Source organism: Apus apus, chromosome 23, assembly GCF_020740795.1.
Source record: "Apus apus isolate bApuApu2 chromosome 23, bApuApu2.pri.cur, whole genome shotgun sequence".
Lineage (NCBI taxonomy): Eukaryota > Metazoa > Chordata > Aves > Apodiformes > Apodidae > Apus > Apus apus.
In genome coordinates, this window is record NC_067304.1 from 4305991 (window position 1) to 4318017 (window position 12027).

At 56.9% G+C, this 12027-nt stretch overlaps 1 protein-coding gene across 1 annotated transcript in view; it reads left to right on the forward strand.

Moving 5' to 3' along the window:
* The first annotated feature begins 2527 nt into the window (after positions 1-2527).
* CNTN2 (contactin 2) overlaps positions 2528-12027 on the forward strand; it is a 31500-nt gene continuing 22000 nt past the window's right edge. The window contains exon 1 of the mRNA XM_051638961.1: positions 2528-2563. The gene's annotated coding sequence lies outside the window, so the exon portion shown is untranslated. The remainder of the gene's footprint in view (positions 2564-12027) is intronic.

Genomic DNA, 12027 nt, shown 5'->3' on the forward strand with positions numbered 1-12027 from the left:
TCTGAATGGCTCTTAGCAGAGGCTCCCTGGTGCAAAGCCTTGCCGAGAATGGGCTGAAGGAAGGGGGGAAAAACCAGTAGAGCCTATTTGGCTAATGAAGAGGTAATTGCTGCAGACCTCACTAATAGGATGAAAGTCTTAGTGCTTCCTGCTCCAGGCCTGCAGTGGGGGCTTCATCCACCCCCTCCCTACCACTTACTTGAACAGCAACGAGGAAAAAAAAACCAAACATATTTAGCCCCCAGGGATGCTCCCCAACACAGACTGGGCTGAGGGAGGCACCAGCCCCCCTCAGTCCCTGCCCCAAGGAAACGTGAGGAAGGACTTCCCAGGTGGCCCTTGGTGCAGAAATTCGAGCTAGTTGGAACCCAGGGACCCCCAGTCCCTCAAAGCCACCATTTCCCACCATCCCGGGAACCAGCAGGGCCCGAGGTCTCAGCCTCACACAGGCTGTGCAGGCAGCTGCTCCCAGCACTCCCATCATCCAGGAGCCAGGGACAACAGACCCACCCTCACCCTTGATACGGGTCGATACGGGGCAGACACGCAGGCATCAGCACTTGTCCCTTTTCATGGAGGGATAATGACACCCACTCCTTCCCTGACCTCTGCCCAGTGGGGCTGGATCGATGCTGACAGGCTGCCTCCAATTCCTCCCCTCCTTCTCCTCGAAGAGGCAGCTTCAGCCTCTTGCCCATTACCCCAGCTAAGAGCTGTCCCCTCGCCACAGGGAACACCCAGGGGAGCCCTCACAGAGCTGCTTCCTCCCCCAGCTGGGGTCTCAGAACTTGTCTGCACTAGGATGAACACCCGAGAGGTCACCAATGCTCTTGCCACCTGCAGAGAGACCCTCAGGGACCTGCTGGTAGCAGAGACACAGAGGAGAGGGGCAGAGGGCAGGTCCCCCCTCCACCGAGGACAGGGCTCATCGCCTCTCCTGGGTTTCCCTCTGTGTGGTCCCTCTATTAGTCCTTTTCCTGGGAGTCAGGATCCAGCCCTGTAATTCCTTTCTCTACAGCAAAAGTGAGTGGAAAAGTTATGTGAGTGCCTGCTGTTCCAGGTGAGGTCTGCAGGAAGGGCCAGGGCTGGTTTTTTCCCAGTCTCATCCCAAAACGGCAGCTGGGAGCAGAGGACAGGACAGCTAGGAGAGGGAAAGCAGGGTGGGATCAGCAACATGTCCCGCTCCATCACAGGCACCCTCCTGCCTGCTGGGAGTCTGGACCGCTGGAGTTCTGCCAATCAATAGAGATAATAATGCCTTAATTACTTCTCTCTAATTGCAGACCATTAACCTGTGGACAGCCCCAGTGCCCATTGATCTCCTTACATCATTAAAAGGTCTGGGCTGGAACTGGGAGGGAGGAAGAGGGCAGGGTGGTCCCTGCCAGGCTCCCGAATCCCCTCCTCCCTGCACACAGCCTGGCACCAACCTGACACCCTCCACCCTCAGCAGATCCCCCCCACCACAGGGTCCTCTGCACCTCAGCCCACTCAGAAGCAATGGGATCGGCAGCATCTCTCTCTCCCCCAAACCTCAGTGGCCACAGGGTGTCAGGGCTCCTGGGGCACCCCTGTCACATCTCATAGCACCCCTCCACCCGGGCAGACCCCCCCTGGAAGACAGACCCCAGCAAAGGTCAGATTCCCCCTCGGGAAGGGCTCAGGGCGCAGCTCCTGGGGGGCACAGGTACCATTTGCTGCCAGAGTGGGCAAACCCAGCCCTAAACCTCTCGGCCCACAGCCAGAGGTGTCTCCTGCACATCCAAAAACCCCAGATTTGAGCCAGGGTGTGTGGGGGTGGGGGACACACACATCCCACCGCCCCCATCCCTCTTGGTCACGCACAGCAAGGAAAGCCGGTCCTCCCCCGCACAGCACAGGCTGGGTACCTCCTGTGAGAGCCAAGCTCAGCTGGATCGAGCTTCCCAAAACGTTGCTCGGATCTCCCAGCACACACACGAGCCTGGCTGCGCGTGCAGATACAGATACACACACAGATCCGGGCGCGGGGGGTGCGTGTGCACAGAAACACACACAGAGGTGGCTGCCCCTGCCCAGACACCCCCCAAGCTGGGGCTGCTCCCTTCCCTGCTGCCACCCCGCAGACCCCTGCTTGCTCGTCTCCCCCCCCCCCCCAGTCCCCCCACTCTGTCCCCACACCTGCTCCAGCCCCGGGGACGGGACGAGCCGAGGGGGGTTCCTGCTGGGGGCTGGGGGAGGGCATGAATAATGCATGATGCTGCAAGTCACTCTGCCTCCCTGACTGGTCCTTGGGCTGTGGCAAGTGAGGTAAAGGCAGACGGGGGAAAAAAAAAATAAAGAAGAAGAAAAAAATCCCCTCTCCAGGGAGCGGCGCGGCCGCTGGCAGCGAGCGAGGGAGCGCGCACGCAAGGAGGGAGGAGAGGGAGGAGCACATCCTAATGCAGAGATGCTGCAGTGGCTTTGGGCACACACATCCACACTCGGGCAGGCACCAGCCAAGCTCTGCCTCGCAGCCCAACCTCCGGCAGCCCCGGGGCCCCTCCGGCCCCCGGCCCATGCACCCGCATCCAGCCGGGACAAGGTAAGCGCCTCCTCTCTCCTTCCTCCATCCCAGGGGGAGGAAAAGATGCTGCGGGTTTGAGGGCTCCTTTCCCCATCGGAACCAACTTGCAGGCGTGCTCGGCTGAGCTCTGGAGAGAGGGAACCTGCCAGTTCCCGCTCGGCTCCGGAGGGGAGGGGGAGGCAGGAGCAGGGGGTGGGTTTGGGCATTTCTGGGGCGATGGGTTCCCCGGCCGTGCGGGCTCTGCCCGCGCTGGGGAGGCACGGGGGCCGGGGGTGGAGCTGGGAGGAAGGGGGGGCTACGGCCGTGTCACTTGTGGCCGAGGTAGACACGGCTGTCAGCAGAAATGTCTCTGCTGGAATAAGTCTGGGATTACTTGTGTCACTATGACCAACGATTCCGGTTACGTTTTGGGGCGCTGGGAGCCCGCGGGTGGGGTCGGGCATCGTGAACGCGACGCCTGGGAGGGGCGGGGGGGGCTCGCCCAGCTTTCGCTGCACAAAACTACTTCAGCACCTCCAGCTGGGGCTGGCAGAGCCCTGGGCAGCCCAAGAGATCCAGGGAGGATGAGGAAGCCTGTGGTGACCCAAGTATCCCCTTCGTGCACCCCTCGGGTGAGGGGTGGGAGCTGCGGCTGCTGGGGGCACACGGGGGTATCGCCGTGTCCGAGGCTGGAAGGGGCTTCGCAGCGCGTTGGGAAGCTCAGGGCACTGGGGAGCTGGAGGGGCTCGGGGCAAAGCCATGGACAAGAGCTTGCCCACCCCAGGGCTGCTCAGCAGGGCCAGGGGGCACCAGCAGGCAGGGAGCTGCTCTGCTCCTGCCACCCGCAGCAGGACGGGTGCTTGGACAGGGAAGCAGCCGCGGGCAGGACAGGCCGGGGTGTGCTCAGCAGGGCTCCAGCTCCCGTTCCTTAGACTTCCCAAGCTCCCTCCTCCCTTTGCATCTCGCCCACACTGACCCACTGACTCCCCCAGGCTTGCATCGCTCCCACAAGCCTCAGCATTATTTTTCTGGCTGGACTGGGGAGCATTCATAAGAGATTGTCATCTCTCTAAGGAAACACTAGTTGCTTTGAGGGTGGGAGGCAGCAGGCTCTACATCCAAGAGCTGGAAACAACCCAAGCCCTCTCCAGCAGCATCCCCAGCCCACGGCTTTAGCCAGACCCCAAGAACAGCTTTTCCTCCTCCCAGGCCACCTGCAGGCATGTCCTCAGCGAGCTCTGAGGGTACAAAGCTTAAGCACAAGCCCTTGCACAAGCTTTGGGAACAGGTTTGCATCCACGGATCAACCTCTCAGCCTACCTCCCTGTTTGGTACTGAGCACACCTGACAGCATCACCACCCCCTCACACCCCCCCCTCAAAGCCTCTTGCTTTGCTAATTCAGGAAAGCAGCAGGTCCCCAACTTTCTAGAAATAACTGCTCTTTCCAGGGGTAGATCAGGATGACTAAAGAAAACAGGAGACAAGAGGGTCAGGTCCAGCCCATCTGCACACTCTCCCTGGAGCACCAGTAGTTTGGGACAAAGGGATGCTAAAATGCATCACCTGATCAATCACTATCCCACAGAGCAGCCACGACTTCTGTCACTCCAAACATCAGCAGAGAATTTAATGGCCTGTGTTGTTATTTTCCCTGCATATTTATCACAAGCACACCACAAAAGGCAGAAACCCCAACCATTAGGGAGGCACCTCCCACGCACGCACCAGACCCACCTAAACACGGAGGGTCTGGCCACGTGGAGACTGAGCCCACATGCACTAAAGCACAGCCTGGCTGTGCAGCCACCCTGTGTGCTTTGTGTAGGTCCAAATTCTCCCTGAAAAGCCATCGATCTTGATGAAAGGCAGACACCTCCCTGCCTTCCTCACTGTCCCCTCCCTGCTGCAACCTCTGCAAGCCCCAAGGTCTCCTGTAGCACTTGGTGGTTTGGCAATGAGTGCACCACTGCTCCAGCCCCTGAGAGTTTCCCTTGAAGGTGCTGGGCACAAAGCAAACCCACTCAGTCACCTGGAACACATCACATCCCCAGGGAGGCTCCCAACAGCTCCCCAGCTGAGGAGCACAGTGCTCCCTGCTCACTGGAGCAGAGCTGCCAGAAGCCAGTGAGCCCCAGGCTCGGTGGCCACAGGGCAGGTTCAGTGGCCACAAGAAAGGCTCCCAGCACTGCCCTTCTGCTTAAAACAGGTGGGTTCTGTTCTGTCTTGTGGGGATTAGCTTAACCCAGCACAGCCTGTAGTTACCCCAGACAGCTGAAGGCACATCTCTCTCCTCCCTAGATCAGCACGGTGCACTTGCAGCCCTGCTTTCCAGGGATAGGAACTCCAGTGCCCAGGAAGATTTTGGGATGGGCTGATGCCCATTCTGCAAGCCCAGGGCTCTGCAGCAATGGGACCACATCACCTTCCTTTGCCACCAGGTCAGCTCACAGTGTGGCCATATAAACAAACACCTCACTCAGGAAAACCCAGCATTGAGCAGGGGCTTTCAGAGATGCTGTTAAAGCACTGACACACAGAGGGATGGATAAGGCTTCCTTAGAGAGCCCTTTAAGAGATAAAAACATAGATGGAAGGGAAGAAACATTAAAATCTGCTGCAATAGGCTGTATCAGGCTCTTCCTAGACACTTTGTCTTTTCTTGACACTAAATGTCTTTAGGTGCTTGCGGAGCTATAGAGAAGGAATAGGTCTCAGCAGACACAGAAACAAATTCAGCTGCACAAAAGCTCTTTCCTTGAACCCAAAATGCTTTCTTCACTATAACAAACACCCTCAGCCCCACTGTCACAACACAGTTGTAGGGTCCAGGATCTTACCAGCTGTTTAACACAACCACAAGAGAGATGTCCTGAGACCTCAGGGAGCAGAAGTGTTCCCACCTGCAGCCAGATGGAAATATTGAACCCAACCCCCCCCACCCCAGCAGTCTAGATCCTAAATTATTACATGTATTATTTATTGTACAGCCTGTAGAGCTGTCAGTCTTGCACCAGAGAGCCATAAACCAGGGAGTGTATGCTGGAGGAAGGAAGAGGGATGTATGTTTTGTGCTGGTTCTTGCTTGTCTTTATAAAGAAGGGAGCAGCTTGGCTCTGTGTGGAGACTGAATACTAAAACCACTTTAACAAAGACAGGTGAGGAGGTCAGACATGGGGATGATGTCTTCCAAGGAGCAAAATAAATATGACACCATTGCAGGGGATACCCCAACCTTCTCTTTGGAGGGAGAGGATTATAGCACCACTTAACCAAGGTCCCCTCTGCCTGGGCAGCCTGCACCCCGAAGGCTCCCAGCATCTATCACCAGCCCCCGGTGCTGCAACAGGGCTAAGGTGAGGGCTGAGGAGCTCCGTGGGGCTGGAGCAGATGCCTGGTGCCACACATGGACTCTCAGCACAGCAGGACTGCCACAACCTTACCCAGCACACAGACAGGGCAGCTCTGGTGTGAGGGGCTGGTAGATGTTGGGGCTCCCTCATACAACCCATCACCTTCCTGGGGCTGTGTTAGCCAGAAGGTTTCCCCAAGTTCTGCACCTGTTTTTCCTCACTACAGCCTCTCCCTGGGACCAGATCCTGCCAAGTGATTTCCCAGTCAGGGGAGGGGATGGAGCCAGGCTCCATGGCAGGTAGGGAGCTATTTATACCAGTGCCACATCAAAGAGCTGCTGCTGCTGCCACCACAGCAGCACTAATAGCAGAAAGTGGGTGGCTTTGTGAGGGTGCAGCTCTGTGGATGTCCCAGGGCCCTGTGGGTGCTCAGTGCTTGGTGCTGTAAGAGGAAAGGAAAGCCTGCAACATGAAGCTTTATGTTGGAGTTTCATTCCAGGGAGACCATGGCAGAGACAGGCAGATCTCTGCTCCCTTCCCACCCCTTCTGCCCAACATTCAGCCTGTCTCAGGCTTCTGGGCACCCCCACATGAATAAGCTGCATTTCCTGGGCCAAGAGGCTGCAAGGTTGTGCTCTGCTGTGCTCAGAAGGGTTTGCAATACAGTCAGTCAGCAATGGCTGCAAGAAGGGCCCGATATTTGGAAGCTGAGCAAACGAGGGTTTCAGACAGACACCATCTCTCAAACACCCGAGTGCTAAACTGGGGTCACTCATGGCCTTCTTTTTAAAGGCTCTGAGCATCCTTCCAGCTGCTATCGACTGAAACACAAGACTTCAGGGAGAGCTCAGGAGCTGCCCTCTGGCAGCCTTGGCCAAACACCAGAGCCCTGCCCAGCCTGTGAGGCAGCTCGCTGAGAAATCCCCTTCCCAGCAAAGCTCCCTCCATCCTCCTGCCCCTGGGGGTCAGAGCCAGCATGGGAAGGTCTCCCAGCCATTTCCCTTGGTCTCCTTTGCTCCCTAACACCCTGTGCTGGTCCCCACATCATTGCCCCAGGGCTGAGCTGCTGCAGCCACCCTGGCAGCGATTCCCAAGGTCTCTCCTGGAGGTGGCACGAGCTAGGTCTGGCTGCAGGGAAGCCTCTGGGTCCCAGCAAGCACCTTAGCTCCAAAACCCAGGGGATTTACCACTTACTGCAGCAGAGCTGAGAATCACTCAGGCTGGATTCCCACTACCCCAAGGCACTAAGGTGATGGCAACCAGAGGTGAGATCTGGCCAGGTCAGGACAAAAAAAAAAGGAAAAGCACTAGCTACAAAGCTCAGATCTAAAACGTAAACTGCCCAACACAACTGAACAGCAGCTAAAAGTGTTTCTTTAGGCCCACTCATAACATCACCTGCTTTATTACAATCAGATTTTATGACTGCAGCCCCAAGCCAGGCACCCCCCGCTGCCCCACACGCCCCCAGCAAGTGTCTCCACATGCTCCTGGTCCATGTCTCAGGGCTGAAGGCAGATCCTGGCTTTGTCTCCTGCACAAAGAGGCTCTGAGCTGTGCACAACCACAGGGGTTTGCCTGTCTGGGGGTGGGACAGCAACAGAAAACTCCCACCGAGACCCTCTTACATTGAGGTGCCGTGACCCGCGAGACACACACACACCAACCAGTTATTAGGAAATAGCACTTAAAAGACACAGAGAAAACAGAGAGTGCTGGAAGACTGTGCCTCTAATGCAGCCATCCTGCTGGGCTGGGATCAGAGAGCCATATCTGCTCCTTGTGCCATGATGAGAAGGACTAGAGGGGCTTTTTCTGTCCCCAGGTGAAGCAAACCCTGTCCCTGCCCTTTGCAGGAGCTGCTCTCAGGCAGCAGGACAGAAGAAACCCAGCCCACGAGCTCTTCTCCTGCTGCTTTGGTCAAACAGGGGTCCATCTATCACCAAAAAATTGATGTGAAAAGCACGAGCTGGGCAGCCTCAGTCCCTTCCCCACACACCCCAGCGACACATTTGCTGAAGCCAAGTTTCCTGTATCCCACGGGCAGGGCTTTCTCTTTCCCTTCCCTCACAGAAATTCTTCTCCCACTGCTCTGATCCACTCCCCTCCCTTCACCCACCTCGGGAGGAAAGAGCAGGAGCCCCTGATCAAATATTGATCCTTATCAAGCCAGTTCCTTTACAATTAAATTAATCAGTGATTGATAAGACACAGCAGCACAGCCAAGGGGCTGGTGCAGGGAGACAGCACCCATCCCATGCATCCCCCTCCCCAGCTGGTCTCTCAGCCCTGGGAAAGAGAAGCCCAGAGCTTTTCTTTCCCTCCCACCCCTTTCACACACCAAATCTTACAGCCTCCTGCAATCTCCCAAAAATTTTATCAGGGCCCATGTCCCCCCCTCAGGCTGCAGCCCTGCAAGGTCTGCTCTGCACGGGAGCAAGGACAGCTCTGGATGCTCCGTGTCAAAGGGAGAAGCACGTTAGTTTCCATGGATATAGTGATTCAGAATTGCTCCAGATGGAAATTGGTTTGCAGTGCTCTGGGAGGAGACCTGCAGCATCCCTGCCCAGCCCCACCAGGCAGGCCCAAGGCACCCAGCCCCTCCAGCAGAAAGACACATCACCAGATCCAAACCAAATCAAATCAAACCCCGCATCAAATCCCACCCCTGAGCTTCAGAGGTACCTCAGCAAATAAATGCAACTCACTTTCCTCCAAGCAGCCTGCAGAGCAGGTTTGCATGGAGCACTGCCCCTGGATTGGTATTTACTGCTTGGCTTCATTTCTACAGCTGCAATAGATCTCAGCCAAAAGCTCCCAGGGGCAGGCAGGAGCTGGAGGCTCTTTCTAGGAAAGGGACAGGGACACAACAGTCATGCTGGGGGTTAAGGCCCCAGCACAGCCAGGGCAGGGCACCCCAAGCTGGCAGCACCCAGCAAACCTGCAACACAGCAGCACCAACCATCAGGACTACAAACAAACACACAGGGCCAGCACCCAGTGACCCCAGCATCCAGCCACCCCAGTCCCAAGGGAGCTCAGGCCACCCTTCCCAAGAGGGTCCCACTATACTGCAGCTCCCCACCTCTCCTCCCCCTGGGTGCCCCCAAATTAATCTTCTGTCCAGAGCCAGAAGTCTTTCCCCCTTACCTTCCTCCATCCCCCTCACTGCTCTCTGCCCGGGGCTGGGAGTGCAGAGCCTGGCCCTGCTGCAATTATACTAACGAGGGCTGCTGGGAATTGCTCCCACCTGGGGCCTGGGGCCAGGGCAGAGGAACCCACTGAGGGGGCTCCAGCTCCACCTGACCTCTGCAAGCCCCTCTGCTGCCTGCCTGGTGGTTCTGCTCCTGTCCCAGGGCTCAGACCTTCTGCCATGGACTGTCCCCCTTGTCCCCAGGCCAGGCTGTTGAGCATGGTGACCATGGCACTGCACCTCCCTGCCTGCTGCAGCTTGGCCCGGCTGCAAGCACAGAAGGGAGGGCAGGCAAGCCAGCCAGCCAGCCAGCCAGCCTGCAGACACCTGCTCTAACCCACCCCACCTGGGCATGCAGTCCCATCCACAGGTGCCTCCTTCACCCAGGGCTGCAGCAAAGCCCCCGCAGGCAGGACACACCTCACTGGGGGGGGTGGGGGTGTCCCCAGGGTGGCACCTCAGCTCATCAGGCAATAGCAAGTGGATGGGGACAGCAGAGCCCCAGCTCCAGCCCCTGCTGTGGGGGACGTGGAGGAGCTGCTGGCAGGGAAGGAGGCCGGGCTGTGAGCACCATCTGCTCCCACAGCCCCTGGCTGGGGGCTCTGAGCCTCCTGCACCAGCCTCAGCTCCTCCATGCAAGCACAGCCAGGGCTGAGCTCTCATCCTCCAAGTCCCCACTCTGTGCCCTGCCTCTGTCCCACTGCCCAGGTCCTGGGAGCACTGTTGGGATGCACTAAGCCCAGGGCAGGTGAGTGTGCCCGTTGCACTGTCCCTGCAGTGCTGACAGCAGCCACCCTGTGGGCTCTGCCCCGGGTGAGGGTGACAGGGTGAGATGGGGACAGGAGGGTGTAGCTGATGGCTGGGAAAGCAGCTCCTGCTGCTCCTCTCCCTCAGCTTGCACAGCAGAGAAGGCCTGTGCAGAGGCAGAGACTTTGGGAACTTTCTAACATGTCAGGAGTGACCCAAACCCACCTGGGCAGGAGAGAGGGCACACAGGACCCCCCAGCTATTGCTAAAGGTACTTCTGGCACTCATCTCTGCTGCAGCTGAGGACAGGCATGGGAGTGAGCAGGTCCAGGTCCTGACCCGAAGTGGGGAGCAGGGCCCCCTCAGGAACTGCAGACAGTGTTTGGTAGCTGTTATGGGATGCCTGAGGGGCTGAACTCCACCGTGGGGGTCTGGACCCCTCGGAGGGTGCTTCTGGTCCTCATTTGGACCAGATTTCACTGCTTAGGATGGTTTTTGGATGGTCCAAGGATTTCTGCAGCAGCAGCTGCTGCAGGTCCTGGAGCCACCGGCAGATCTGAACCCAAAAAAGCTCAGGAAAGTCTGAATCCAGAATTTGCAGCTAAATCAACCTCTCCTGACCACAGGCAGTTTTACAAGAGGACAGATACATTACAGCACAAGCACTTGCAGCTCACTGAAACATGCTGTTCTGGAGATGAACAAAATGTACCTAACCTTGAACAGGTTTTGCAAGCCAAAACCCAGCAAAGATCAAAAGTGTGCCCTTTCCAGCCTTAGCAACAACACTTAATAGAAGGCACACTCACAGCACAGGGTGAATTCCTGCATCACCCACCCTCAGGAATCCTTCCCTGGGGAGTGGTGCAGCAGAAGGGGCTGCCCCACTTAGACCCAAATGCTCATCTCCTCACCCAACCACAGGAGATTGAATTACACCCAGTTATCCTGGTAATGGAGTGCACTTTGCCTGTGCTGGCCATGGCATCTCTTGTTCAAGCTCATCTCCTTCCAAAGCCCTTTCTGGCCCTCTCACCCCACACCCAGAGTCCTGCTGGAGTTGCCTCCTGCAAATGATGCTGCTCCACAGTCCCAGCTGGAGCTGTGGGTGCTGGACCAGGCAGCACCTCCTCTCCCAGGGAGGCTCAGGAGGACCCAGAATCTCTCTGCAGCTCTTTAACTCTGCCTCCACGATAATGGATCACTCCCAGCTCCCAGGGGCTCCAGAGGAGAGGGCTAATGCATGTGTTCTCCAGTGTGCCCATCCCTCCCTTGCTGCTGGAAGTATTAATGACAGCATCCATTAGCAGGGATGACAGATCCCCTTTCAGTACAACAGAAGGCTCTCGAGTGACTGTCAAAATACCCTCTGAAGAGGGGAAAGGAAAGTCCCCGTGGGGCCTCTCCTAATTAAGGACAGAGAGCAGGCCTAAACATCAGATGCAAAGCACAAGCCCACACCCCAGAGAAGTTCAGAGTCAGATGCAGAACCCACAGTTTGGGGTCACAGCTTGAAGATGCCCCCAGGGTCCCAGGGCAGCCCCAGGTGGGATCTCAGTCTCACAGCATCAGGCCCTTGGGCACAATTCGATCCCAGCACTGAGGTGATAAGACAATCAAGAACACACAAAACAGTTTCAGAGAGGATTATTTCATCCAGTCTCTAATTGCCACCAAATCAGTGTCAGCACTTGTAAAACCAGCTCTGCTACTGTCTTAGGTGCTCGTTTGCTCTGGACTGTACCTGGAGCTCTCCCTGGATATCACATCCCTGATTTTTTACAAAGGAGTTAAAAGCACAGGCTGGGCTGAGGCTGGATTCAAGAGGGCCAAACAGCAGCCTCCCCATGTCCCACCTCCCAGCAGAGCAGCAGCATCTCTGGAAAAGGCCCCGGGCGTTTTGGGAGCAAATCCACATCCTCGTGTGTGAGGGGGATTTTGGAGCAAAGGAAGGGATGGACACAAGGGAGGCAGGAGAGAAAACGATGTGAACATTAGGGATCAGACCAGATGTGGAGGTCAGGGTGGAAAGAGGGATGTAGTTTACATCATAAATAATTATTTTCTAGCTAATTCAATAATTCTAATCAGCTTCATTTTTTGCAAGACACCAGTTTTGCTGGGCTGCAGGGAAGGAAGATGAAGGGGGATGCTGGCAGAAGTATTCCCAGAGAAGGACACGGCACCTCACCCACCTCTCCCTCCTGCCCA